This window comes from Antechinus flavipes, chromosome 5, assembly GCF_016432865.1.
Source record: "Antechinus flavipes isolate AdamAnt ecotype Samford, QLD, Australia chromosome 5, AdamAnt_v2, whole genome shotgun sequence".
NCBI lineage: Eukaryota > Metazoa > Chordata > Mammalia > Dasyuromorphia > Dasyuridae > Antechinus > Antechinus flavipes.
The window spans coordinates 235,663,796-235,689,695 of NC_067402.1; the positions used below are offsets into that span (position 1 = coordinate 235,663,796).

The 25,900-nt window shown below is 35.4% G+C and overlaps 1 protein-coding gene across 3 annotated transcripts in view; it reads left to right on the forward strand.

Annotated features, from left to right (window-relative positions):
* The window catches only part of RESF1 (retroelement silencing factor 1), a 64,882-nt gene that overhangs the window by 7,594 nt on the left and 31,388 nt on the right, over window positions 1–25,900 (forward strand). For all 3 annotated transcript variants that reach the window (XM_051962770.1, XM_051962772.1, XM_051962769.1), the window contains exon 2: window positions 3,200–3,309. The gene's annotated coding sequence lies outside the window, so the exon portion shown is untranslated. The remainder of the gene's footprint in view (window positions 1–3,199; window positions 3,310–25,900) is intronic.

Below are 25,900 nucleotides of genomic sequence, written 5' to 3' on the forward strand. Positions count from 1 at the left end.
ATTTCTTTTGTTGCCAGTAACCAGTCCCTTTGCAATAAATAGTTAAAGATATTAACATTTGTCATTTGTGAAAATGTATGTCTCATGCTAGTTCATCATTACATACATTATCTCCTAAAATCATGCTTACTTATGCAGTCATTCTTTCAAATTTAATTGCTTTCATATTATTATAGTTATTATATATTGTCCAATTTTGTTCATTACACTCTATCAATTCATACAAATCTTCCCAATTTTCTTTGAAGTTCATCATTTCTTATGGTGCAGTGATGTTCCATTGTGTTTATATACTGCAAGTTGTTCAGCCAATCTCAATTCATAGAGTTCCACTTAACCAAATTTTTACAGGACAAATATTTTTGTAGATATTTTTGTGCATATGAATATGGATCATTTCTCATTCTTTGATATTTTTGGGACATGTGAAGTGGTCAAAGGGTAGGAGGATAGCTTCAATTTATTTTCTAGAATGGTTGAACCAACCTATAGCTCTGCCAAGAATATATCAATATGTACCTGACCTGTGTGTCTGTCTTTTTACATTTCCTCCCACATTTCCATGTTTTCTTATTTTTGCCAGTTTGGTAGTGTGAAAGGAAGCTCACAACTGGCTTATTTCCATGTTTATCTTCTTGGATTGTATTTTGATAATTTCCAGAAATATTTTTTCTGTTTGAAAACTACCTGTTTATATTTTTTTAGCCCCTAAGTGACTGGAATATCAGCCTATTTTTCCAAAATTATTTCCCATTGCTCTATCACCACCTAAAAAAGACCTATAGACTCAATATCAATATGCCACAGCCTTTGTACAGGCTGACCTAACTCCCAGACCTATAATACATTCTTATTAAACTCCTGCCTCCTGGGAACCCCTTGTAGTAGAAGTTACCAAGAGGCTAGCTGATCAAAACAAGCAGACATTTAATTTAAATTTTCATTCTGTACCTTCAAGTAGTTTGGAGATGAGGGTAGGAAAACGAGAAGTGCATAGATAAGAAAGTACATGTATCTACATATAAAGAACATGAAAGATTATGCTTTTTTGACAAGCACCAACAACTTGGTGAATCAGGAACAGACCTTGTAAGAGGTAGTGCTTAAACTGAATCAGCAAAGGGAATGTAAAGGAAAAGTGGCAACTTATACATAAAATCATGGATTAGGAAATGGAATAACTTGTGAAAGGTAACACTGAATTAGTTTGGTTAGAATGTAATTTCTATGAGAGTATATCATATGAAACTGAAATCTAGATTTTTGGCTGGATATAAGGAAAAATTAGTATTTAATGGATTTCAAGAGTAGAAGTAGACTTAGTAGGCAGAGCATATTTTCTTATAATGCAGTCAATCTCCATTTATAATATTGTAGAGTGGATTACTTTCAAATAGTACATGACCTGTGAAGATCCTTGCAGTTTGTGAAGAGATCATAGATGAGAAGACCATGAGCACTCATAAGGATATGTTTCATGAGTCAGACATTTACACTCATTTATACATTCATATTATAGAGGTGCAGGTACACTGCTCTCTTTCTTTATGATCCCATTCCTCATTCCTTCTTTGCTTCCTTTGTCCTCTCTTTTTCACTTTTAGTTTTTGTTCCTTGACAAAACAATTTTTGTGTATCAAATTTGTCACTCATTCCTCCTTTCTACCTCACATCCAGTCAGTTGGCAAATCCTGTCATTTCTTGTCTGATCCCTTCGGTCTACTACCATTTCAGTTTAGGCTATCACTTAAATAAATATTTCAGTCATTGATCTCTTCCTCAACTATATCTAGTCTCTTCCATTCTACACCGATTTTCCTACTTAACTCCAGTGTCTTTGTTTAGCTTTTAAAAATTTAAACACATCACTCCATTGGCAATTGCTCTCCTTGTGTACTTGTATTCACAAGCAACCAAGCTGGCCTTTTCTGTCTGTCTCTCTGACATATTCACAAAATGTCTTCACTATTTTGCACACTGAAATGTACTTCCTTCTCACTTCCCATTTTGCATTGGAGAACCCCTCTCTTTATTTAAGGTACAATTTAATTAACATCTTCCAGTCTCTGGCTTGGAAGTAGATGCATTATAAATATTTGTTAATTTCTGGAAACAGCATCCTCACTCCAAAGACATTCAAGCAAAATGAAAATTATCAGAACACTTTGTACTTTATATTATTTATATAAGTTGTATACTTTAATGTTGATCATTTGGTACCAATTGTCTCATATTTTTTCTTAGTTGTGTTAACTTTTAGTTTTTTGTTTTAATATTTCTTTATCTCTGCTTTCTTCACTCTATCACTTCATACAAGTTTTACCATTTTTTCTGAATTCATAATCCATATGGAGTAATAATATTTAAATGATACTATTTTAGCTCATCCATTCCTCAGAGTTGGGTGTTTTTATTTTATCACAAGTAATATTGCCAATGAAAATTTATATGTCTAAACCATCTCTTTCTGTAAGGGCAGTTTAATAACTTGCATAATGAAGGCATAAAAGTAAGATCTTCTCAATCTTGGTGCAATAGGATTGGAGATTTTCGCAATAAAAATTACCAAGAGACCAGACTCATTTCTCAAAAGAAGGGGTTTTATTGTTGTAAAAGCAAACAAAACCAAATACCATCATGGAATAGATGGTCATAGAAAGTTGCTTGTAATGGGTATTTGTAGAATAAGGCAATGATTATCTTCAGGGGGTGAAGGATGGGAGAAATATTCTTTAACCATTGGTGGGGACTTAAGACAAAATGGAGCCCCAGATGTTTTGAAATGTGTAACGTTACCCAAGCCCCCTGCACCTGGCTGGATGAGCAACCACATTCTGTTTTTCTGCTCTTTGTGATTGACTGTCCCTACTGAAACTAATGAAAGCCCTGATGGAGCCTATTCCAATGGAACCATATAAAACATTGATAAAGGAACTACTGTGGCAAACATACTCTTAGAAAATCAAAAGGATACATGTGAGGCAAACTTTTAGAAAGTAAAGAGAAATTACAGAATGTTGAAATTTGAACCTTGAAATTTTTATTCTGCTAGATACCTCTTTTCCTCTTTAGAAAAGCTATTAAACATATGTAGCTGTACCATGTATAATAAAAATAGTACTCAGACCAATCTTACTCTTGTTTCCTTTTATTTAATGAATAAATTCTCTGTTAGCTTATGTGACTTTTTTTTTTCTAGTTCTTTGACAGTTTTGGAAGATTCATCCAGTATATCTACTGCTTGAACTTGTAAGAAGTATAAGCGTAGCCTTTTGAGTCTCACTGCTCCCTTGTCCTGGTTCATGGGAGGTAAGTACCAATAGTAAAACTTAGAAGCTTTTTTGCTTTTGCTAGTTTTTTGTCTCTCTCCTCTCAGCCTTAAAGGAAACTAAGCTTCATTGTAAATGAGAGGTGAAAGAGAAAATATCCCAATGTGTAGAATATGTTGTCAACAGTGTCTTTTTGCACTGTGTTGTTACCGTTTTTTTTTTTTCCCCTGTGGTCTAATCAGCCAAAGAAAAGGGGTAAAGAAAATTAAGTTTTTAAACTGAAATTTTCAAAGCTTTCAAAAGATAGTCTTATTTCTACCTTCCTTTTTATGGTCAGTTGAGAATACATTAGAAGCAAGATAGGAAGATGTTCCCTTTCCCAACTTACAGAATTCTTTAACATTTGAAATTAAAAGAAGGATTTTATTTTTGGCTCTATTTTTTAGACAGCATTATAATTTTCTCCCAGGATTCCTTCTCTCCCTTCCTATGTCAGAAAATTGTAAAATAACATTTAAAGAAAAGAGAAGAAAAAAATCTTACTCATCAGTACATTGAAAAAGTCTGAAAATATGTGAAGTGTGCCATACTTGGGGACCTCCCACTGAAGTGTTCCGGTTTGTTTTTTGGAGGTCTCTGGACCAGCCTTCGTTTCAGTAAAGTAATCATCACGAGAATAGCCAGGGATAAAGTCCAAATTCTTTATCTCTTTCACATTCTAGTTTCTTTGCTTGGGGCCTGGGCTAGCTTTCATGAGGTCTTCCAGAATGTGTCTTGGTTTCTGTGGGGGAAGCAGGAGGACCGCCACGATGGTCTCTCTCTTGAAGTCTGCCAGTCTGAGAGCTTGTACGCCAGCTTCCAGCCACCACAAAGGCAGGAGATGAAATAAATCTGTCTGACTGAGTTTGTCTCAGCATGTATACTCTATTGCAGTTAAATCCATTCATCATACTGACTATAAGCCAGTCATTATATTATTAGGGAACCATTATTTGTTGTAAGATTCATTCAATCATACTGAACTTAGAGAACTGTTAATCACCATGCTAAGCTAGATAACCATTGTCTTATCAATTCCACTGACTTAATGCCTTGTAAGAATCCTTGTTTCAAGTACAGAATTCTGGCCCATAACATCCCACTATTACAAAGGTGTAGTCAGGGGTTATTTTCTCTCTCTTCCATACCTTTTTTTTAAAATAATTTTACAACATTCATTTTTGATTTTTGTATCTTGGTGGTGGTGATGGTGGTGACATAATCTTTTTAAGTTCAATAAGAATTTTGATTTTATATGCTGAAAATATCCTGATAGGAATTTTGGGGTTAACCTCTGTAGTCTTGTTAGAGATTGAGTGTAATTTATTTACAAATAACTTTTTTGGCAATCGTAGATTTTTATTACTTTGGTATTAAAGAAAGGGAGGTGATTTGGTTTTTTAAATTATCATTTCAACTTTTCTTAATAGTATTTCATTTTTCCAAATGCATGTAAAGATAGTTTTCAACATAGACTTTTAAAATTTTTTCAGTAGTCTTTTATAAATATATGTAAAGGTAGTTTTCAACATTCATTTTTGAAAGACTTTGTGTTTCAAATTTTTTTCCCTCTCCAAGATAGCAAGCAATCTAGTTTGTGTTGGAAATGGGTTTATATGTGTGGTCCTTTTAAATATTTCCATATTTGTCATGTGCAAGAAAAATCAGACCAAAAGGGAAGAGGGGGGAATCATGAGAAAGAAAAAGCAAACCAAAAAATCGTAAGAAAGGAAGAAAAAAAAATGTACATATATATATATGAATGAAGATACCATTCAGTCTCCACAATTCTCTTTCTGAATGCGAATGGCATTTTCCATTGCAAATCTATTGAAATTGTGTTAAATCATCGCATTACCAAGAAGAGCCAAGTCCATCACAATTGATCATCACATAATCTTGTTAATTATGTATAATCTGGTTTTGCTCACTTCACTCAGCATCAGTTCATGTAAATCTGTCCAGGCTTTTCTGAAATCAGCCTGTTTGTTATTTCTTACAGACAATTAATGTTCCATTATACTCATACATCATAATTTATTCAATCATTCAAGAGCTGTGATTATAACTTGGTTGAGTCTATGGAAGTTTAAGAGAATAAGAAAATAGTTTTAATAGTTGGTTTATACTATATAGATGAATTGATTTATAAAGTGGTTTGTCTATTGTGAGATCTATGGAAGATATACAGATAAATTGTTAATTGAAAGAATATAGCTTCTTAACTATTGAAATTATAACTTCTTAATGTTAAAAAAAGACAAAATAATGAAGCAGCAAGCTACCTTTACATTCTTGAGTATGTTGTTTGTCAGTTGTTATGACAGTCATAATATTCAGTTACTCTGTTTGATATTATATGCTCAAAGGCTTCATTATTTATTTATTTATATTTGTATGAGCTTTCCCTGCTTTTGGGTCCTTTAGCAGAGAAACAACTCTAGAGTCTGCTGAGGAAAGAATCTTACCAGAAGACTCCTCCTGCTCCCAAAATTTTTAATCTTGTTTCCACTGACTCCAATTTGAAAGATTTTTTAATTAAGCCAGCTAGACTTAGTGCTTTCATTAAGCTATTTAGACTGGACTCGGGGCCTTTCTGGTTTGTGTGAACAAATATGGATTCATTTTCTGTAGAATATTGAGAATATTGTTTTTATTATTTTGTGTGAATTGAATGTTTAAAGCTAGGAAGAGAAGAAAAAAAATCTGGTAGTTTTAGATAATACATTATATGAGCTTAATGAATATAAATGTAGGGTTGTTTTTTTTTTTTCCCTTTTTAAAGAAGAAATCTACAATGTGTTACTGTATTGCTGGTAACTGGTAGAAATTTGTAGAAGAAAGTGAGAGAAATGAATAGGAACAGATGAGTTTAAGTTTATAGCATAGAACTGACTTGACTTCTTAACAGTTTCCCTCTTCTACCCCACCATAAATATGTTTTTCTCTGTTATACATCACACAATGATGTATAAAATACCACAGGTACAACCAAGAATGTGATATTTCCTTGTACTATTAATCAAGACTTTTCCTTTTTTTGTTCTTTTAGTGGGCTCCTTATTCCATTAGATAAAATATAGTCTGGTCATGTCGATCTCTATATTTCTAGTAAATAACCTAAGAGAGTTCTGATATGGATCACCAGCGAGAGAACAGCCCTTGCCATGTTCCATAAAATCCTATAATTGACTTTGCCTTGCTTCAGTCTTCCAAAAGACTTAGAACTGATTTCCCCACATCTTCACAACTTATACAAGTCAACTAAGATTGGTTTCAACAGGATTATCATTATTCTAAGAAAACAAGGAAAAACAAAAGCAAATTAAAATTAAAAACAATATATATGTTATAGCATGAAAGAGTGTAAGAAATCTATTTTTAAAGGATTTAAGTCTGTGAAAAGCATCAGTCATATAGATTTTGCCACTCCTTCTGGATCAATTTCAGGTATGGGCACATTTTTGATATCAGAAGTGATTATATATAGAGATAGATAGATATCTAAAGTAATATTAGACTCATGCCAAGCTCCTAGGAGTCATGCACTTATCTTCTTCCATGATGTAGTGGAGTCAGTGGTATTGTATATTAAAGGAGTAACACAGATAAAGGAATATCAACAATCACATCTCATTGATAGTCTTGTTTTCAATACTTGCAGCTCATCTCGTAAGAAGAATATTGATTGTTCAAATAAATTTAATTTGTTGCTAAAATCTCTATCAACATTTTCTTGTGTCTGGAATGCTAAAGCAACATTTCTGTCTAGCTTGTCAGCAAATATTAACTGCCTGGATTTCAGATTGTAATGCTATAGCAAAAACAGTGCTTGAAACTATTAAAGAAGCAAAGGCAATAATCCCAGGTTATCAGCAAGCCTGTAAATCTTTTTGATTGGTCTACTGTTTCAGCAGTTATGTGTAATGAATGCTCTTCTACAATGCCAGCACAAGCTGATCCTTCTGGAATAAAGCTTCAGGGTCTGTCTCAGGATTGGCCTTCCATTGTGGTAGTGGGATGATACGTCTTCGGCTTAAGGTGTGTCTCTCTTTGCCTTCCTCATCAATGTCATCCACCTCATTTGTTGGTGAGGAAGGCAACTTCACTTCAGCCAGAATCCATTGCTCATCCCCATCCACAGCTTTCACTTGAGCAGCTACCTTATTACCTAGTTTAGCTACATAATCCCCTGAAGCCGGAATAGCCCCACACAGGGGTGGAGGCTTGTCTCCAGGTTTCCCAATCCACAGAGGCAATGTCATGGCTGACTGTTGCAATAGGGTCATCAAAACTCCCCGGCGCATGGTTTTCTGTGGAGGTTCTGAATCATTGTATAATTCTGATGAATGAAATGAAACCAGAGATGGGAAACATTTATAGGAAATAATACAAAGGAAGATTGCTCTACAATTATGACATATTTAGCAGTTAGATCAGTACATTGAGTGAGTGTACAATTTACACAATTAACATTCCAGTTATCTTCAGTGTCTCCTAATGTAAGGGTAAGACATTTTTTTTTTCAATTACATTTTCACAATCACTGTACTAGATATTTCCTTGTATAAATATTCCTCCATGGTATAAATGTTAAAGTTTGTGAGAACTCAGTATGACACTGTCAAGGGTATTAAAAATTTTCCGTATTTCTTTTAGTATTTTAGTCCCACTCTCTATTTGCAATGTCTCTGAAGGGAAAGCTCTAATAAAGATGTTTTCCAAAAAGGATGATTCATTTTGCCTGATTCCCCAACATAACATCCAACCTAGCTTTTCTCAGATTCCTCCTATTGAGATATTTTCTGACATAGATAAATAACACTCAGACCAAGGGGAGAATCCCATTTTCTTAACTCATTACTAAAAAGTGGGGCATTTGGGAAACCAGAAAAATTAAGGGGGAGGGAGGGAAGGCTGCCATGTATAGATAATTTTTCAATCTGCCAATAAAGTCTAGTTTCATTTTTTCCATAGTCATATACCCATTTCTTACGTGACTTTAGCTGTAAACAGAGAGCTTGTATAGAATTTTTGAGAAACTGAGTTTGAGTGGCCATTTCTCTGACTGATTTTCGCAGATATGTTATAATTGGAAAAAGGATATTTCTTTCCCTGCTCCCTCAATAGCTGAGTATTGTTTGTATACTATGTTATCCATATATGTCATAAGGAGGAAAAGGAAAATATATCCAATATATTTCTCCACTCCTCCTGCACACTTGGTACATAAAATAGACACCATTGCAAGGAACACAAGTTCAGATTTATTGGGATCTCCTTGAGCCATGACAAAATCATATGCTCAATGTGACGGAGCCTTTATCTCTTCCCCTATGGGAATCTCCATCTTCTGCATTATCCAACTCAATCTTCTTTGCTTTCCTCAAAGTTTCATGTTCAGAAGTTGGGCAGTCAGTTGTGTTACATGCTCTGACATTTTTTTCATATACTCGACACCAGTCGCGTATATGATTCTGGAAAGACACAAGCAAATCCTTTTCCTCACATTAATATTGAATCAGGACTTTTCCCATTTTCCTGTTAATGGATCTTTCGACATTACCTGGGCTAACAACCTTTTTTCTTCTGTAAAATGTTTTTCTTCCGGAGTATGCCCATTTTTATTCATAGTCAAAAAAAAATTCAAAATACATAGTGTTTTTGATAGTTTTCTTTGTAGGGTAGTGGTGTGTATTTTCCCTTTCAGTTAATTTAGCATGATTTTTCTGTCCTTATTACTACGCGCTACAAGAGCTTGACCAGTACAATTATGGAATACCAGTAATCAATTACATATGATAGGAAGAACAGAATTCATTAAAAGCTTTACTAATAATAAACAGGGGTATTATTTGCTTTTATCTGTTTTGAAATACCCATAAGGGCAAATGCCAAAAAGAGAATTAATAACCTATTTGACAGCCTCACCTGTTTTTAATGAGGCAAAAATAAAGGAATACTTATCTACTGTGACATGAACAAAAGAAGATATATGAGTAACAATCATTTGTCAAGTATTTGTGATGACCGCGTATTTAAAATCAGCCAGAGTCAGGAATTCAGGTTAAGGGAAAAATCTTCAATCTTTATTCTCAGTAGAGGTGAAAAAGGATTGCGATAGCAATATGGGCAGACAGGAAGCCAGCTAGAAGAGGGGGATTGGAGGTGAAGGGTGGTAGCGATAGCAATGCGAGCAGCTGTGACAAGATGCCAGCCAGCAGTCTCTCTTTCCGCTTCCCTTTCCACTTCCCTGCCTCCACCCACCAAAATCGTCATTTCTTATACAACACATCAGGACTTGCACAAAGAGTGGGCGGGGGCCATTCTTTCTCCAAGCTTATATATTTATGAGTATGGTCCAATTACTATTTAGCCTCACGTGCTTGGGACCTCAGTGCATCAATTCAAGCCTCAGCCCATTACAAGTATGATTCCTGAGAATGCCTTATGGATTGACGAAAGTAGGTGTAACATGATGGTATATATAGCAGGCAGGACAATTTTTTAAAAAATAATTATAACTTTTTATTGACAGAACCCATGCCTGGATAATTTTTTACAATATTATCCCTTGCACTCGCTTCTGTTCCAACTTTTCCCCTCCCTCCCTTTACCCCCTCCCCCAGATGGCAAGCAGTCCTATATGTATTAAATATGTCACAATATATCCTAGATACTATATATGTGTGCAGAACTGAACAGTTCTCTTGTTGCATAGGAAGAATTGGATTCAGAAGGTAAAAATAACCCTGGAAGAAAAACAAAAATGCAAACAGTTTACATTCATTTCCCAGTGTTCTTTCTTTGGGTGTAGCTGCTTCTGTCCATCATTGATCAATTGAAACTGAGTTAGATCTTCTCTTTGTTGAAGAAATCCACTTCCATCAGAATACATCCTCATACAATATCGTTGTTGAAGTATATAATGATCTCCTGGTTCTGCTCATTTCACTTAGCATCAGTTCATGTAAGTCTCTCCAAGCTTCTCTGTATTCATCCTTGCTAGTCATTTCTTACAGAACAATAATATTCCATAACATTCATATACCACAATTTACCCAACCATTCTCCAATTGATGGGCATCCATTCATTTTCCAGTTTCTAGCCACTACAGACAAGGCTGCCACAAACATTTTGGCACATACAGGTCCCTTTCCCTTCTTTAGTATCTCTTTGGGATATAAGCCCAATAGTAACACTACTGGATCAAAAGGTATGCACAGTTTGATAACTTTTTGAGCATAATTCCAGATTGCTCTCCAGAATGGTTGGATTCGTTCACAACTCCACCAACAATGCATCAGTATCTCAGTTTTCCCACATCCTCTGCAACATTCATCATTATTTTTTCCTGTCATCTTAACCAATCTGAAAGATGTATAGTGCTATCTCAGAGTTGTCTTTTAATTTGCATTTCTCTAATCAATAGTGATTTGGAACACTCTTTCATATGAGCGGAAATAGTTTGGATTTCATCATCTGAAAATTGTCTATTCATAAGGCAGGACAACTCTTTTAACTATTTTTCTAACTTGTTCTCTTGTGTTTTGGAATTGTCTGTGAAGCATGGAATAACTTGGGTGAAATTGCTTATGATTGTCAACAGCCTTTGGAAAGGATCTGTTAATATTGTAGGATAAAATTGTAACTGTCAGTGGTATTGTTGCCAGATGATAAGGGTCTAGGAAAGTTAGAATATGTTCTACTATGACTCATGTTAAATAGAATTGCAACTCATATGAATTAACTTTTATAGATTAGAAAGCGATGTATATTTCAGATGGGGCAACTGAACTTGATTTTTGAGGTTTCTATATGAGAACAGACTTAACACTGCATAATGTCTGAAAGGATATTGAAGAGTTTGATATTATATTATCTATATAGTATACTGCTTTCCTTGAACTAGAGCCATCAGTAAAGGCAATAAAGGTCTATATAGTATACTGCTTTCCTTGAACTAGAGCCATCAGTAAAGGCAGTAAAGGTGGAATCAGCAGGATAATTTTTTTTTATTATCTTTGGAAATATCCATTGATATTTTTCACAAAGATGAGTAATTTTGTAGAAAGTCTGTGATTATCTATTTTGCCATTGTAAAAAAGTAAAACCTGCCACTCAGTATTAAGGACATTCATTTCTTGAGATTATGTATGTGGATGATGGATGATTAATTAAGGAAGAACCAGTGAGTTGGAGATGTTTGTTTAATTTATTCTTTAGATATGGCTATCGTTGTGGTATATGGCACAAGAGGACAGGAAATTGGTGGGGGAATGAATCCATTCAGGTATTCCCATGATTAATATAGGGTTGCAGTAGGGGACACAAGTAGCAAGTGTTGCTCCCTATACATTTTCATTAGGGAGTATTCGTGTTAATTGGACTTAAGATACTTTTTTCTTTACGATGTAATTATAAAGTAATAAGTGTAATTCATGTTTGTCCTCTGGAGATAGAGTTCTAGGAGAATTTAATAAAAGATCTCCTTGTGATGTAGAGAATAAATGGGAAAGTTGATGTATGGGTATTTGTAGCATGGGTTAAAACTAGTTAATATCCCCTAATAACCTTGAGACTCAGTTTCCTATCTCAAGTTTCTGGGGTTAGATTATTTGAGTGTCTACAAGATGGCCAAGAAATGAAAAAAGTGGTTTATCTTTGAATTTTCTCAGGAGCACTTACCAAAACTCATGAATGTAGGGGTTTGTACTAAGGGGAAATGTTACTAAGAAATTGAGATTGTTCGCATCTTTGCTACTACATAACATATCTTCCATTTAGTGAATTATTTTGGAATCTGTATATTTCAGACTCACTGAGATAGCATAGCCAGTGATATTTTGGTTCATCATAGGACTGTTTTTTATTCCTTGAGGGTAATACTTTCCACTGAAATCTTTGTTCAGGTACCTCCATATTTTTACGAGGGATAGTAAAGACAAATCTAGGCTTATCTTCCCTTTGAAGATGATAGTAAAAAAATAGTCATTTAAATCAGTGATTTATCAGGGGCCACTCAGCAGGGACTATGGTAGGAGAAGGAAGGCTAGGCTAAAGGTCCCATGTTGACCATTTCTTCATTTATTGCACAAATGTCATGTAACATTTGCTATTTTCTTGATTTTTTCTTTATTACAAATCCTAGGGGATTCCAAGGGCTGATAGAAAATTCAATGCGTCCTAATTTGAGCTGCTCAGAGACTAGTAGAGTATTTAGTTTCTTCTTTGGTAAAGAGGTCACTGTTCACTGGGGTGTCTTGACAGCCACTGGATATGGTCAGCTGTGTGACAGAGAGAAACTATAGTGGCCTCTAATTGAAATCCCAAAATGACAAAGATTGTTCATAAAGATCTTTAGTAGATGGCAGGAAGGACTATGTTTGTATAGTTTTATCTGTTCAAGAATATCTGTTCCATAGATTTTATAGTTTTTTTCCCTAAAACATAAGTTTGAAAACAGCTGCTATTCCCTTCAGGATTTTCTCACCTCAATATTTTGGCACTTGATTTTGGTAATGCTACCATGCCGTTCTGGCACTTCTTGAAATGACCAGAATCTCAGTCAATGAAATAATCCATTAACTGACTTGTCTTCATGTATATCCCTCAAAGATTTTTTTCTTGAATCTTTAAATGTATTTTCAGACAGGGCCTCCTAATAAGATATGCCCCAAAAGTAGCTATTCCAGAACTATCAAATCCTGATTATCACTGAGTTGTTGAATTTTTAATTCTTCCTAGCACAATATAATATATTACTATCATTTGAGCATTGGGAGAATTATGGGAAATTTCTACTCTTATTGGCCCAACCCATGACTTGATATTTCTCCTTTGTTTCTTTGTCAATTACACTAGGAGAAATAAGAAACCCTCTTATTGTTTGTCCTTTTTTACCTATAATTAAGCCTATAGTCCCTGAGGGTAAAAAGCCATAAGTACCTGTAAGGTTTTGTTTTATTTTGTTTTGGGTTTTTTTGATTTCCATTTCTGGGATAAGATTATATCTGTCTGTACTAACAAGACTAATTCATCACTTCTCCACATTGTCCTAAAAAAGTGGGTTTAGAGAGTTGCCAGGGAAAACCACCTGTTTATAGGAGATTGTTTAAGAAATCTTTTTGAGAGCCGCTTGGGGAAGATAGATGGACATTATTTTCCCCATTGTTTTCTGGATCCAAGGCAGGCCCCAGTTACCTTTTTTTTGACAGAATATTTTGATCACACTGAAACTCTGATGTGGATCATCAGCTGTAGAAAAGTTCTTGCCACATCTATAAAATCCTCTAAGTGACCTTATTATCTTGCTTCATTTTTCCAAAGGACTTAGATCTTACTCCCCACACTGTATGGTGACTGGTCATATATTATGACAACTGTGAATTTATTGGTATTAATGTTAATTTGAGAAACAATTATGCTCTCTCTGAGTTATAAACGGTGGAACTTGGTATGTGAGGTGGAACCTGTTGGAACTGTAATTTTTTAGTGCATCCTTGAAGTGAAAATGCCAAGAATTCAGAGTGCAGTCTATGTTATCACATCAAACAGATAGATATAAAATTCTGGGAAGATTGAGAGCATGGCCTCATAAAAGGTAATGTTAGAATCTTCTGTACTTTTTTTCCCATTATAGCGTTTCTCCTTTAAACATTTCCCACTTGTTAGCTCATTGGCCTGACTATGAGACCTTTTGATTATGAGGATTGAACTGTGCATGGTTTGTTTTATTTGAAGTCACATAGCTAAGAATTTTTGATTATACTTTTGTAATGGGTCAAAAGAATTCTAAGTGTTTTATAATGACTCTGTTATTTTATGCTCTCAGGTCCACAAGAACAGAGGGGTTTTAAAACTTTGCGACCTATACATTGCTACTATTACGAATTTGTAGATAATTATGTTATTATGGAGATCATAGTGCCCATCCCAGACCTGAAACCTGTTAAGAGTCCTTTATTCAGGTGGTTGGGCTCTAGCTATCCTGAACCCCATAGAAAGTTGGTGGAAGTAGTGGCAATGGAGAGATAAATTGTTACGAAAATGAGAAAGAAGATGAGGCATTAGAAAGAAAAGGAGGAAGAGAGGATTCTAGGTATAGAGAATAGCATATGTTAAGGAACAGGTGAAAGGGCAGGTCGAAGCTCCAAAAAGCCCCCACAGCTGTGAATCACACTTAAAGGAATTGCAAATCAGCCTTTACTGATGCAGATATTGCTTGTGAATTGGGAATGAAATAAATTGGAGATAAGAAGAAAGGAAAGAGGTCAGAGAATGCAACTGCACCTCAGTCTTTTTTGTATCAATATCATCCCCTCATATGAAGGGAGGTCAGAAGTAGATCCCCAATAGCCACTAGCAGGTGGCTCCTGTAACAGTGTGCAAAGGCAAACAGCATAGGAGATAAAATGGGGATGCACAAGAAACAAGCCAGTAGGCCACTGTGGTTAGATCATGGGGGGAAAGTAAATTATAAGAAGACAACAAAAACATAGGAAAAAGATCAGGTTGTGGAGCGTTTTGGGATATATTTTTATTAATTGTAAATTCTCAGGATAAAAGAATCTTACTATATAGAACAGTTACAGTTTTACTTTGTTAGCAGAGAAACTTTTAAATCACGTTATTCCTATTTGCAGCATTCCTGGGGTTCCTAAATTCCCCCTGCCTCACTTCTACCAGCAAATGTCCATCCCAATTTAGTAATTCAACAGTCTTTATCTAAATGATGAGTAATTCTCTAATATAGGTCAAAAGGAGAAACTGAAGTCATTTTTATTCTGGAGTAGTGCAGGATCTTAACTAAAGAAACTCTGTGGCAAACGTATAAAAAGACAAAGATATTATTTATGAGGCAGTGTTGTGCCAAAACAGATGCAAGAGATGGGACCTGATTGGAATTTAATGTGGAGGTTTATTAAAGCAAGAGGTTGCAAGGGGAAGTTGCAAATCAAGTAGCCCCAAATAGAGGGAGAGCAAGATTTATAATGTGAAAAAACACAAGAGGGAGGGTCCTTATCGCCCATAAGTACTATTCATACAGAAACAGAATTTAGCCATTAGTTCTTTATGTGGGGGCTAACAGGAACTGTTACACAAGCAGTTAGTTCCCTTTCTGGGGCCAACAGGATGCCCTTGGGCCTCATGAGACCCAAGATATTCCAGAAATTTAAGGAGGAGAGGAGGCTAATTAAAAAATAACCCTTGGAGGCCTCAGCAATTTTGGGTTTGCTTCACTCGGACTGGTCATGAAGAGGACAACAAAAATAGAGTACAGTATCTCATACTTCAACAGATTGAAACAAATGTAGAAATGACAGAATGCTATAATAATCCTTGAAGTTTTTCCCCTGTTGTTTAACACATACTCCTTTTCCACTCCCAAACCTATAAAAGCATATGGATAAGACAAATATAAAATGAACCGTGCTTGGAGCAATCTCTATTTACTCTTCTTGGTCTGGTTCTTTGATTATAGTTATTCTGGAATCAATTCACAATAATAGCAAATGAATTATAGTGTCTGTCTTGACAAAGCTTTTCCAGAAATAAAATTTTTTCGAACTTTATGCTGTTTTAATAGGTATATCAAATGTATATTTTATTTATATAGATGGATAGACATATTGTACACTCAAACACACATACTATATATATTCTATGCTATTTTTATATTTATAAGGTTCTCTTTTAGCTATTTTAATTTTGGTTTATCTTAATTATTAGTGATCCATAATATTTTTTGCATATTGTGGTTAGACACAAGTTTATATTCTTTTACTACTTATTACTAAGGAATGATAATACTATGATTATTTTTGATCACGTGACCTCAGCCTTTTACCCTGCTATTTTGATTGCCTTTTTGTTCTTGAAGTTTTGAATGATGAGGAGGTAGTAGATGGTCAGGAACTGTACTTTTTAATTAGGCTTTTTACTGTGCCATAACTTAATCTGATAATCTCCTTAGTCCCTTTTCCCAAAAATCTCCAAATCCAAGCCCAAAGCCACACCCTTCAGCATCATCATTTTTTGCTTTGATGTGACCTGTGAACCATATTTATGAGAAGCAAAAAAAAAAAAAAAAAAACATTAGAAACAAAACAAAAACATTAGAAGACTTTTTAAAAGTTAAACCTCTTTATTTTATTTTGAACATCTTCCCAATTTAAATAGAATTAAGAAATTAAATAAATTTGATTTTCTAAGTTTTAAAATAGTATCTTGTTCTTATTCCTCTAAAAAAACAAAAACTGGGCATGAGTGCTTCCTATTTGTAGTCCTGTTCCCTTAGTCACAATTCCATAAATTAATTGACAATTTAATATTGTATATGAAACTATGAATCACTTGTTTTATTAAGGTCTGGGTATGACTCAATGGTGAGTAGTCCCCATTTAATAAAAAGCTGGAGATATCTCTAGGAGCAAAACAAAAGTTTATTGTACGTTCTCTAGAGAAACGGGCTTCCCTTCCGTAGAGCAAGCAATCGAAAGGAGGAGACACCTTTTGGGTCAGGTTTTACACCTTAAATAGTCCCTAACGCAAATACCCCTCTCACCCCTGACCATCATCCTCATTGGTTGAGAGTCTTACATTCTAAATGCAGAAACTACCCAAGAAATTGAACTTGGCCAGTAAGTACATAATTGCCCATATTTGATAGAAATAGGGAGAAAATGTCATGGAAGGATAACAGGAAGGGGACTTAGGTGTGCCTTTAAGTCAGTGCTCAAGGTCCTTCAGACCAACTCCAACTCAGAAACAGATGAAGCCTTACTCAATTTTCACAACTGTTTTGAGAGATCTCACCTCATCTTATTTAGCTGTTTTTTTTTTTTTTTTTTTTTTTAAGCTGTTAAGGGATTCCCTGAACTTGTCTTTTTGAGTTGCTGTATTTTCCAGAGATACTGAATCCAGAGCATTCAGGTAATCCCAAATGTGGGGACCTCCCCCTAAATTGACATAATTTGTTTTTGCACCATCACACTGGATTCTCTGTGTGTCCTTGAGAGATAAGATAACCATTAGCCAGTCTGTGCCAGACTGGGATGATGGCTTTGTAGCTGGAGTCCTTTGCAGATAAGAAGTCCTCTTCCCCCCCCCATCTTCATAGTCTGGTAGTTCCCAAAGAAAAAGAATGAGGCTTTTGCCATTACTTCTTTTCATGGGGAGTGGTTTTGTCTTTTTTCTCACCTTTGCTTTGCCATTCCCCCTTTCTGATCATGCCCCTTTCCGGTATTCCCTCTTCCTTTTGTTATACTATTATAAAAAAGTATATAATAAATTTAACATTACTTTCAAAGTTGTCTACTTATGTGTTTTTCTAAATTTCTCTTCTGTGCATTTGAAAAATGTTATAACTACAACCTTAGTCTTAGAGAGTTGTCTAGATATTATTGAACCCTTTCATTTCTTCTTATGTTGCATTAATATGCTACTCTTGTAGCTTGTGCTGTGGTCTGTGAATGACCACAAACATTCTCTTCTGCCCTGGAAATGTGAATAGAGTCCCCATTCCAATATGGCTGCTGGCCACATGTAGTTAATGCTCCTCCTCACATTGGCACTACCACCTGAATCCAAGTATGGGCAAAGCACCAGAGTCCTACCTCAGTGCTAGCAAAAAGATCCTTGTAATCTCCTCCTGACCAGTTGTTCAATCTTCTTACCTACTGTGGGCTGAGAGTTCCTGAAAGCTGCCCTTGCTGTGCTGAATCTGTGGCTCTCCATATCCTGCTTCTTGAAACTTGGAGCTATATTGGCATGGCCTGTTCGACTGTGCTCTACTCTTATTCTGGTCTGATAGATCTTTCTTACTGACATAAGTTATCTTTGGCATCAGTGGGCTGAGAAGTGTAGAAACTGCCACTACTGTCAGTGGTCAACCAGAGGGCTGCTCCTGGTTTGCTGGCACTGGGGCTATGTTGGTGCTGCCTGTGCTAGAATGCACTCCACCCTAATCCTTTTCTTGTCAGCCTTCAAATTGTCCTGGGCTGGAAAAATACTAATAAAAATTTCTTCCTGCAGATGAATCTAGAAGGGTTTTCAAATGGGGGAAGTATTAGTATTTTTATTAGAACTGGAAAAAAAGAGGTTTTTAACATACTTCCACATAAAATTGCAAAGGAAAGTTTTCAGACAAGTTAGAAATTACTGTAAATGGTACAGACCTTTTTTTTTTTTTTTTTTAAGCTTTCTATTGACCCGTCCAGCAGGTCATCAAAGTGTGGGTCCTGAGGCTGGATATCTGTCTGTGAGGCTATTGCCTGAAAAGGGATGGGGTTAGAAATGAGGAGGGAGACAAGTTGAGATGGATCAATGTCTCAGTTTAATGAATGAAGAGGGTTTAATTAAATATGATTTCTGAGTGGGGGGTTGCAATGAGAAGAATGTCGGACCATAGGTGTGGCAGAAATCCTGGGGTATACTGTTATCTAGATCCTGGGCGGAGATGACCGATTTCTTGGGACACACATTATCTAATCTCAGGAATTTAGGGTGTTTGCTACTCATAGTCACGTTCTTCTTAGCTCTTTGTCTCCTGTCTCCAAGGAGTCTTCAAGGACATGGTCTCTGACATGTCCTCAAGAACATGGTCTCTGTCATTCTATGTACAAAACATATGCATGGGTAATTTTTCATCATTGATCCTTGCAAAACTTTTTGTTCCAAATTTTTCCCTCCTTTCCCCCTCCCCTAGAATGACAGGTAGTCTAATACATGTTAAATATGCTAAAATATATGTTAAATCCAATATATGTATACATATTTGCATATTTATCTTGCTGCACAAGAAAAATCAGATCAAGAAGGGGGAAAACACCTGAGAAAGAAAACAAAATGCAAGCAAACATCAACAGAATGTGTGAAAATGCTGTGTTGTGGTCCACACTCAGTACCCACAGGTCTCTTTCTGGATGTATATGGCTTTCTTCATCACTGAACAATTGGAACTGGTTTGAATCATCTCATTGTTGAAGAGAGCCATGTTTATCAGAATTGATCGTCATATAATTTTCTTGTTGCTGTGTATAATTATCTCCTGGTTCTGCTCATTTCACTCTCTCCAGGCTTCTCTGAAATCATCCTGTTGGTCATTTCTTACAGAACAATAATATTCCATTACATTCATATACCACAATTTATTCAGCCATTCTCCAATTGATGGGCATCCAATCATTTTCCAGTTTCTAGCCACTAAAAAAAGGGATGCCACAAACATTTTTGCACATGTGGGTCTGTTTCCCTCCTTTAAGATCTCTTTGGAATATAAACCCCATGGAAACACTGCTGGGTCAAAGGGTATGCACAGTTTGATAACTTTTTGAGCATAGTTCCAAATTGCTCAGTTCCACTAACAATGCATCAATGTTCCAGTTTTCACACATCCCCTCCAACATTCGTCATTATCTTTTCCTCTCATCTTAGCCAATCTGACAGGTGTGTAATGGTATCTCAGAATTGTATTAATTTGCATTTCTCTGATCAAGAGTGGCAAATACAGACTTTCATATTTGATTTTTGAGGTTATGATATTGAGGTCTCAAAAGAATTTTAGTCTCTACCTCCAAATCAAGAATATTTTATTATATTAAGCCATTGATTGGCTGGTTAAGTTATAAAAAGAGTTAGCTAAGAAATGGGGAACTCATAAATACTTTTATATAATAACCTTGGGGAGATGACATCTATAGTTTGGCCTTCAGATTGAATAAAATAATTCCTGGGAATTAATTCAACAAGGGCCCATTGCTACCAAGTCTCACTTAATGACAAGATAATCCTATCACTGCTCCTACCTTTTTGTCTCAGAATAATAACATCTGCAGTTTGGCCTCCAGATTGTATAAAGTAAATGAGAATTCTACTAAGACCCATTGCTACAAAAGCCCACTTTAGGACCACTTAAATTCAACAAAGGCCCTCTCAGTGCCTTTAATGCTCCTCTCTGTGGCTCACCTAGCTATCTAGGATAATAGTTTTTTGATGGCCTCTTACTCATTTCTTCACTAAGAGTTAGAGCAGGAAGAGACAAAATTATAACTGTGTTTTAGGGAAATCACTTGACTGTATGAAAAACAGATTGAGGGTGTGAATGGGGAATAATGAAAGACCTAAGACAAGGAGACCTTATTAGGAAGCAGTTACCATGTAGGGAAGAAATAGCTTATGTAGATAACACCTGTGAGAATTTAGAAAACATGGCTGATTTTGATGTCTCCTATAATATGTGTGTTCATTTAGCAAGTGTCCCTTATCTTGTGTAGGAAGCTTTCACAAAAGTAAAACAAGGCCCCAATGAACCCTTTGCGGATTTTGTGGGACATTTGCAAATAGCTGTCGCAAGAACCATTGGAGAAAATGCAGCTACAGAAATAATGATAAGACAACTGGCTAAGGAAAATGCCAATGAGGCTTGCAGAAGAATTATATGAGGACTATACAAAGATGCTCCTTTAGAGGAGATCATAAGACGCTGTGCCACAGTGGGCGCAAATGCTTATACCCACAGTATGATGAACATGGGAAGACAGGGTACTTCTTGGCAAGCGACTTCGTAGATGTTTTCAATCCACACTGAAATAGGACAATAAGAGCCCAATGTATATATGGATATAGAGTGAGAAGAAGACAGGGTGAAAGAAGACCTAAAACCCTATGTCCAAAATTCCACAAGGGCTTCCACTGGGCCTCAGAATGTAGATTGACGCAGGGAAATGAGAGATGGAGCCCAGCTCCAAGACCTCAATCAAAAGACAGGTGGGGCATGATGGCAGCTGAGATTATACCTTTTAATACTCTGATGTGATCAATCAGCCAAAAGGCAATCAAGATTGCAGAAAGGGATTACATGATTAACCATCCAAAAAGCAATCAGATGGGACAAAGGGATTATAATTGGAGAGAATATAGGCTTTTTAACCCAACAGAAGGGCAGTGTCCAGTGCAAGCAGCTCCAATGTAATTGCCAGGTGAGGAGAAGAAATCTAGAAAGTGGTAAATAGAAGGGACTAGATAGGAGAAAGGGTTTGCTTGTATTTCTACAGATGGAGAAGGAAACAGATGGGTGGCAACGAGCACCTGGAAAGAGACAGAAAAAGAGAAAAACCTTGAAACAAAGAAGAAGACCTAAGAACAAAATCTGCAAGGAATCATTGGATTCCCTAACACAAGATGAGACTATTGTAGGACTTCAGGGAAGCAGTTATAAAATTGGGTAAAAGGTGATAAAGGACAGAAGTAGGATCGTGGCCACATGATCATAGAATGAAGATAACACCTGCCCCCCCCCCAAAAAAAAACTTTTGAGGTGGAATTGACAAGATTTGGCTAATGATAGGCTGAAGTGAAAGACCATGAGCTGAGAATAAACAAATAAATGAAAAAGCATTTATAAATCCATTAAAGCTAAGTGTTAGAGATACAAATAGAATATTAAGCAATCCCTACTTTCAAGGAGTTTCCTTCTATTTTAATAGAATTTAAAAGGGGAGATACTATAAGAGGCTTTTTTCTAGTGTTTTCTAACTGTTCACTAACCATTTCTTTAAGAGCAACAAGTAGTTCTTTTAGGAACTCACTCCCAATTTAGATTTTCTGCAATTTAGAGTTTGAAATTTGCCTAGGACAGAGCTTTTTTTCCCACTCATCCTTTTTGCCTAAGAAAATTTTTATGTGACCTAGGTTTATTAAAGATAAAAGCACATTTGCATATTAATGAGGTAGGTGTGCTTATTTATTTTTAATATATAGAATTAAATCATGGTGGAATATTTGATACTATTTTCACCATCCCCCCATTCAATTACTTGATCCCATATGGGGTCACAAGCCACAGTTTAAGAAACTTTGGCCCAGAACACTCCTAGCTTCAAGGACTCATCTATCCCCATATAAACAAAATTATATTGCCTCTCACATTTCTTTCATATGTTGCAAAATCTTGCCAGTAATAAAAACTAAGTTTTGCATACTCCTTTTTTATTTTTGAAAGTCTCCTTTAGAAATCTTGACAGAAATCACTCCATGTTTGATTAGTTCCTAGCTACCCAATAAGCTGATGTAAACTAGCTGCATTTTAGCAAATATTTTCTAATTTAGGTATTGGAAGTATATTGAGACTCTATTGATTGGTTTAGCAAACTTTACTAATCACAATGCTTTTGTGATTGATAAAGTGAAAAGGGGATCTAGTCCTACAGTGGATAGAGAGAGAACAAAATGCTTGCATGTCTGTGAGTAATAAATTGTCTGGGCCATTATTCCAAGGGCCTTTTTATTCCTTTTAACCACACACGTATACAGATTATATCAATTATAAATTTTTTTCTGTAAATACTTGAAGTAAGGATTTCATCTTTCCCTGAGGACTTGAATTCATCCAGGGCATCTTAAGTACCCATATTATCTCCCTGTTGAAATTTAAGGTAAGAAAATTAAATAGCTGATTTTTAAAGTTATTTTTCATTTTTATAGGAAAAAAAAAACAAAATTTTATGTTTGTCTCAAAGGAATGTAATTTTAAAACCTCATTATGAAGTATACCCTTCTGGTATTTAGGTAAAATGAGAGAAAACAATAAATTAAGAAAATTGAAATGTGCACTTCAAAAACCACAGAAAGTATTTGTAAAAATAAAGGGAGTTATATTCAGAATTTGTGGGTAAACATTAAAAGTTTTAGTGAATGGTAAGTTTTTGAAGGAGTACACATGTTTGAATTTGTTGAAGTTAAGCCTTCAGTATATTTCATTATTAGAATACTATTACTGAAAGAATTGTTGAAATTTCAGCTGACATTACCATAATTTAAATCAAAGATGGAAAATCCTCATTTTCAGGTGAAATGAAGTACAGCATAAGTTTGTATTACTTTGAGGTACCACAACATACCTCTCAGATTGGCTAAGAAGACAGGAAAAGATAATGACGAATGTTGTAGTCAGGATGTGGGAAAACTGGGACACTAATACATTGTTGATGGAGTTGTAACAGTTCTAGAGAGCAATTTGGAACTATGCACAAATGACTATCAAAATGTGTATACCATTTGATCCAGCAGCATTTCTATTGGGCTTATATCCCAAAGAGATTTTAAAGGAGGGAAAGGGACTCATATGTGCAAAAAATGTTTGTGGCAGCCCTTTTTGTAGTAACAAGAAACTGGAAACTGAATGGAAGCCCATTAGTTGGAGAATGGCTGAATAAGTTATGGTAAATGAGTGTTATGGAATGTTATTGTTCCATAAGAAATGATCAGTAGAATGATTTCAGAGAGGCCTATAGAGATTTATGTGAAATGATATGAAATTATATGAGATGATAAGTGAAATGAGCAGAACCAGGAGATCATTGTACTTGGCAACAATAAATCAATTCTGATGGACATGGCTATTTTCAACAAGGAGATGATTGAAGCCAGTTCCAATGATCTTCTTTTTTTTTTTTTTTTTTTTTTTTAAATTTTATTTTATTTAATAATAACTTTGTATTGACAGAATCCATGCCAGGATAATTTTTACACGACATTATCCCTTGCAATCACTTATGTTTCGTTTTTTCCCCTCCCTCCCTCCTCCCCCCCTCCCCCCCCCAGGATGGCAAGCAGTCCTATATATGTTAAATATGTTGCAGTATATCCTAGATACAATACATATTTGCAGAACCGAACAGTTCTCCCGCTGCACAGGGAGAATTGGATTCAGAAGGTAAAAATAACTCGGGAAGAAAATCAAAAATGCAAATAGGTCACATTCATTTCCCAGTATTCCTTCTTTGGGTGTAGCTGTTTCTGTCCATCATTTCTCCAATGAAACTCAGTTAAGTCTCTTTGTCAGAGAAATCCACTTCCATCAGAATACATCCTCATACAATATCGTTGTCGAAGTGTATAATGATCTCCTGGTTCTGCTCATCTCACTTAGCATCAGTCCATGTAGGTCTCTCCAAGCTTCTCTGTATTCATCCTGCTGGTCATTCCTTACAGAGCAATAATATTCCATAACATTCATATACCACAATTTACCCAGCCATTCTCCAATTGATGGGCATCCATTCATTTTCCAGTTTCTAGCCACTACAAACAGGGCTGCTACAAACATTTTGGCACATACAGGTCCCCTTCCCTTTTTTAGTATCTCTTTGGGGTATAAGCCCAATAGAAACACTGCTGGATCAAAGGGTATGCACAGTTTGATAACTTTTTGGGCATAATTCCAGATCGCTCTCCAGAATGGCTGGATTCGTTCACAACTCCACCAACAATGCATCAGTGTCCCCGTTTTCCTGCATCCCCTCCAATGATCTTCTGATGAAGAGAGCTATCTACAACCAGAAAAAGGACTTTGGGAACTGAGTGTGGATCACAACATAGCATTTTCACTCTTTTTGTGCTTGCATTTTATTTTCTTTCTCATTTTTTCCCCTTTTTGATTTGATTTTTCTTGTGCAGCAAGATAATTGTATAAATATGTATACCTATATTGGACTTAACATATATTTTTGCCACTTTTAACAAATATTGGATTATTTGCCATCTAGGAGAAGGGGTGGGAGGAGAGGGAAAAATTGAACACAAGGTTTTGCAAGGGTCAGTGTTGAGAAATTGTCCATGCATATATTTTGAAAATAAAAAACTAATAAATAGTTTGTATTTATTTGTATTTATAAGTGATAAAAATCTGACTGTGAATGAAGAATTGCTTGATAATTCTTTTTCTTAATGGAAAGATGGTTTTAATGATGCATGTGGACTTAGTGAAGAGAATAGTTATCTCTTCTACATCGAGACTTTCTGTCAAGGTTTCGATAGATTACAGGTTAACATAAGAAATTAAATGAGAATTTTGGGGAGATTTTTATGGAAGCTGCAGATGACATGAAGGTCAGTTAATAACACATAAAAAGTTTAGAAAATCAGAAATGCATTAATATGTGTATAGTATTGTATAACATCAATACTTTATCTTTTAATACCAAAATAATTAAAACTTCTGGTTTGAGGGGAGGACCAAAACATTCTGTGCTGATTTTTTAGCTTGGGGCGAGGGACAGGGAGACTGATCCTCTGAACTCCATTGTGGAAGAGAGATTATGCACTGTATAATTTTACCATCAAAATGAGCGTGTGGCTATGGTGTAACAGCAAGAATGGGGAAGACAAATGGATTTGTGGCCAAATTATTGGGTATATAGAATTAAATTGTTCATGGTAGTAAGTTTTATCATGTTCACTGTATTGTACACAAAAATAGTGAAAATGGACTATGTATTAAAGAAAAATTAATTGTATATTTTCTTGAATTGAATTTTTTTTTCATATGTTGGGAAATTGAAAATGAACAGGAAGAATTACTTTATTATATAGAAGTTCACTGGCTTTTCCTATCATGGTTCTGAAATTATTTTGGCAAGTTTACCATGAAATCAAAATGTCTTTATAAATAAAAGTTACCAGAATATCTGATAAATAAAAAATGGTTCTAGGATTTGGCTTTTAATATAGATGTTATGGGGTAGGTGTTTGTTTTCAGCAAGTGTGCCTCAGAAATTCAGGAATTAATATATGAATTTCAAAAGTAATT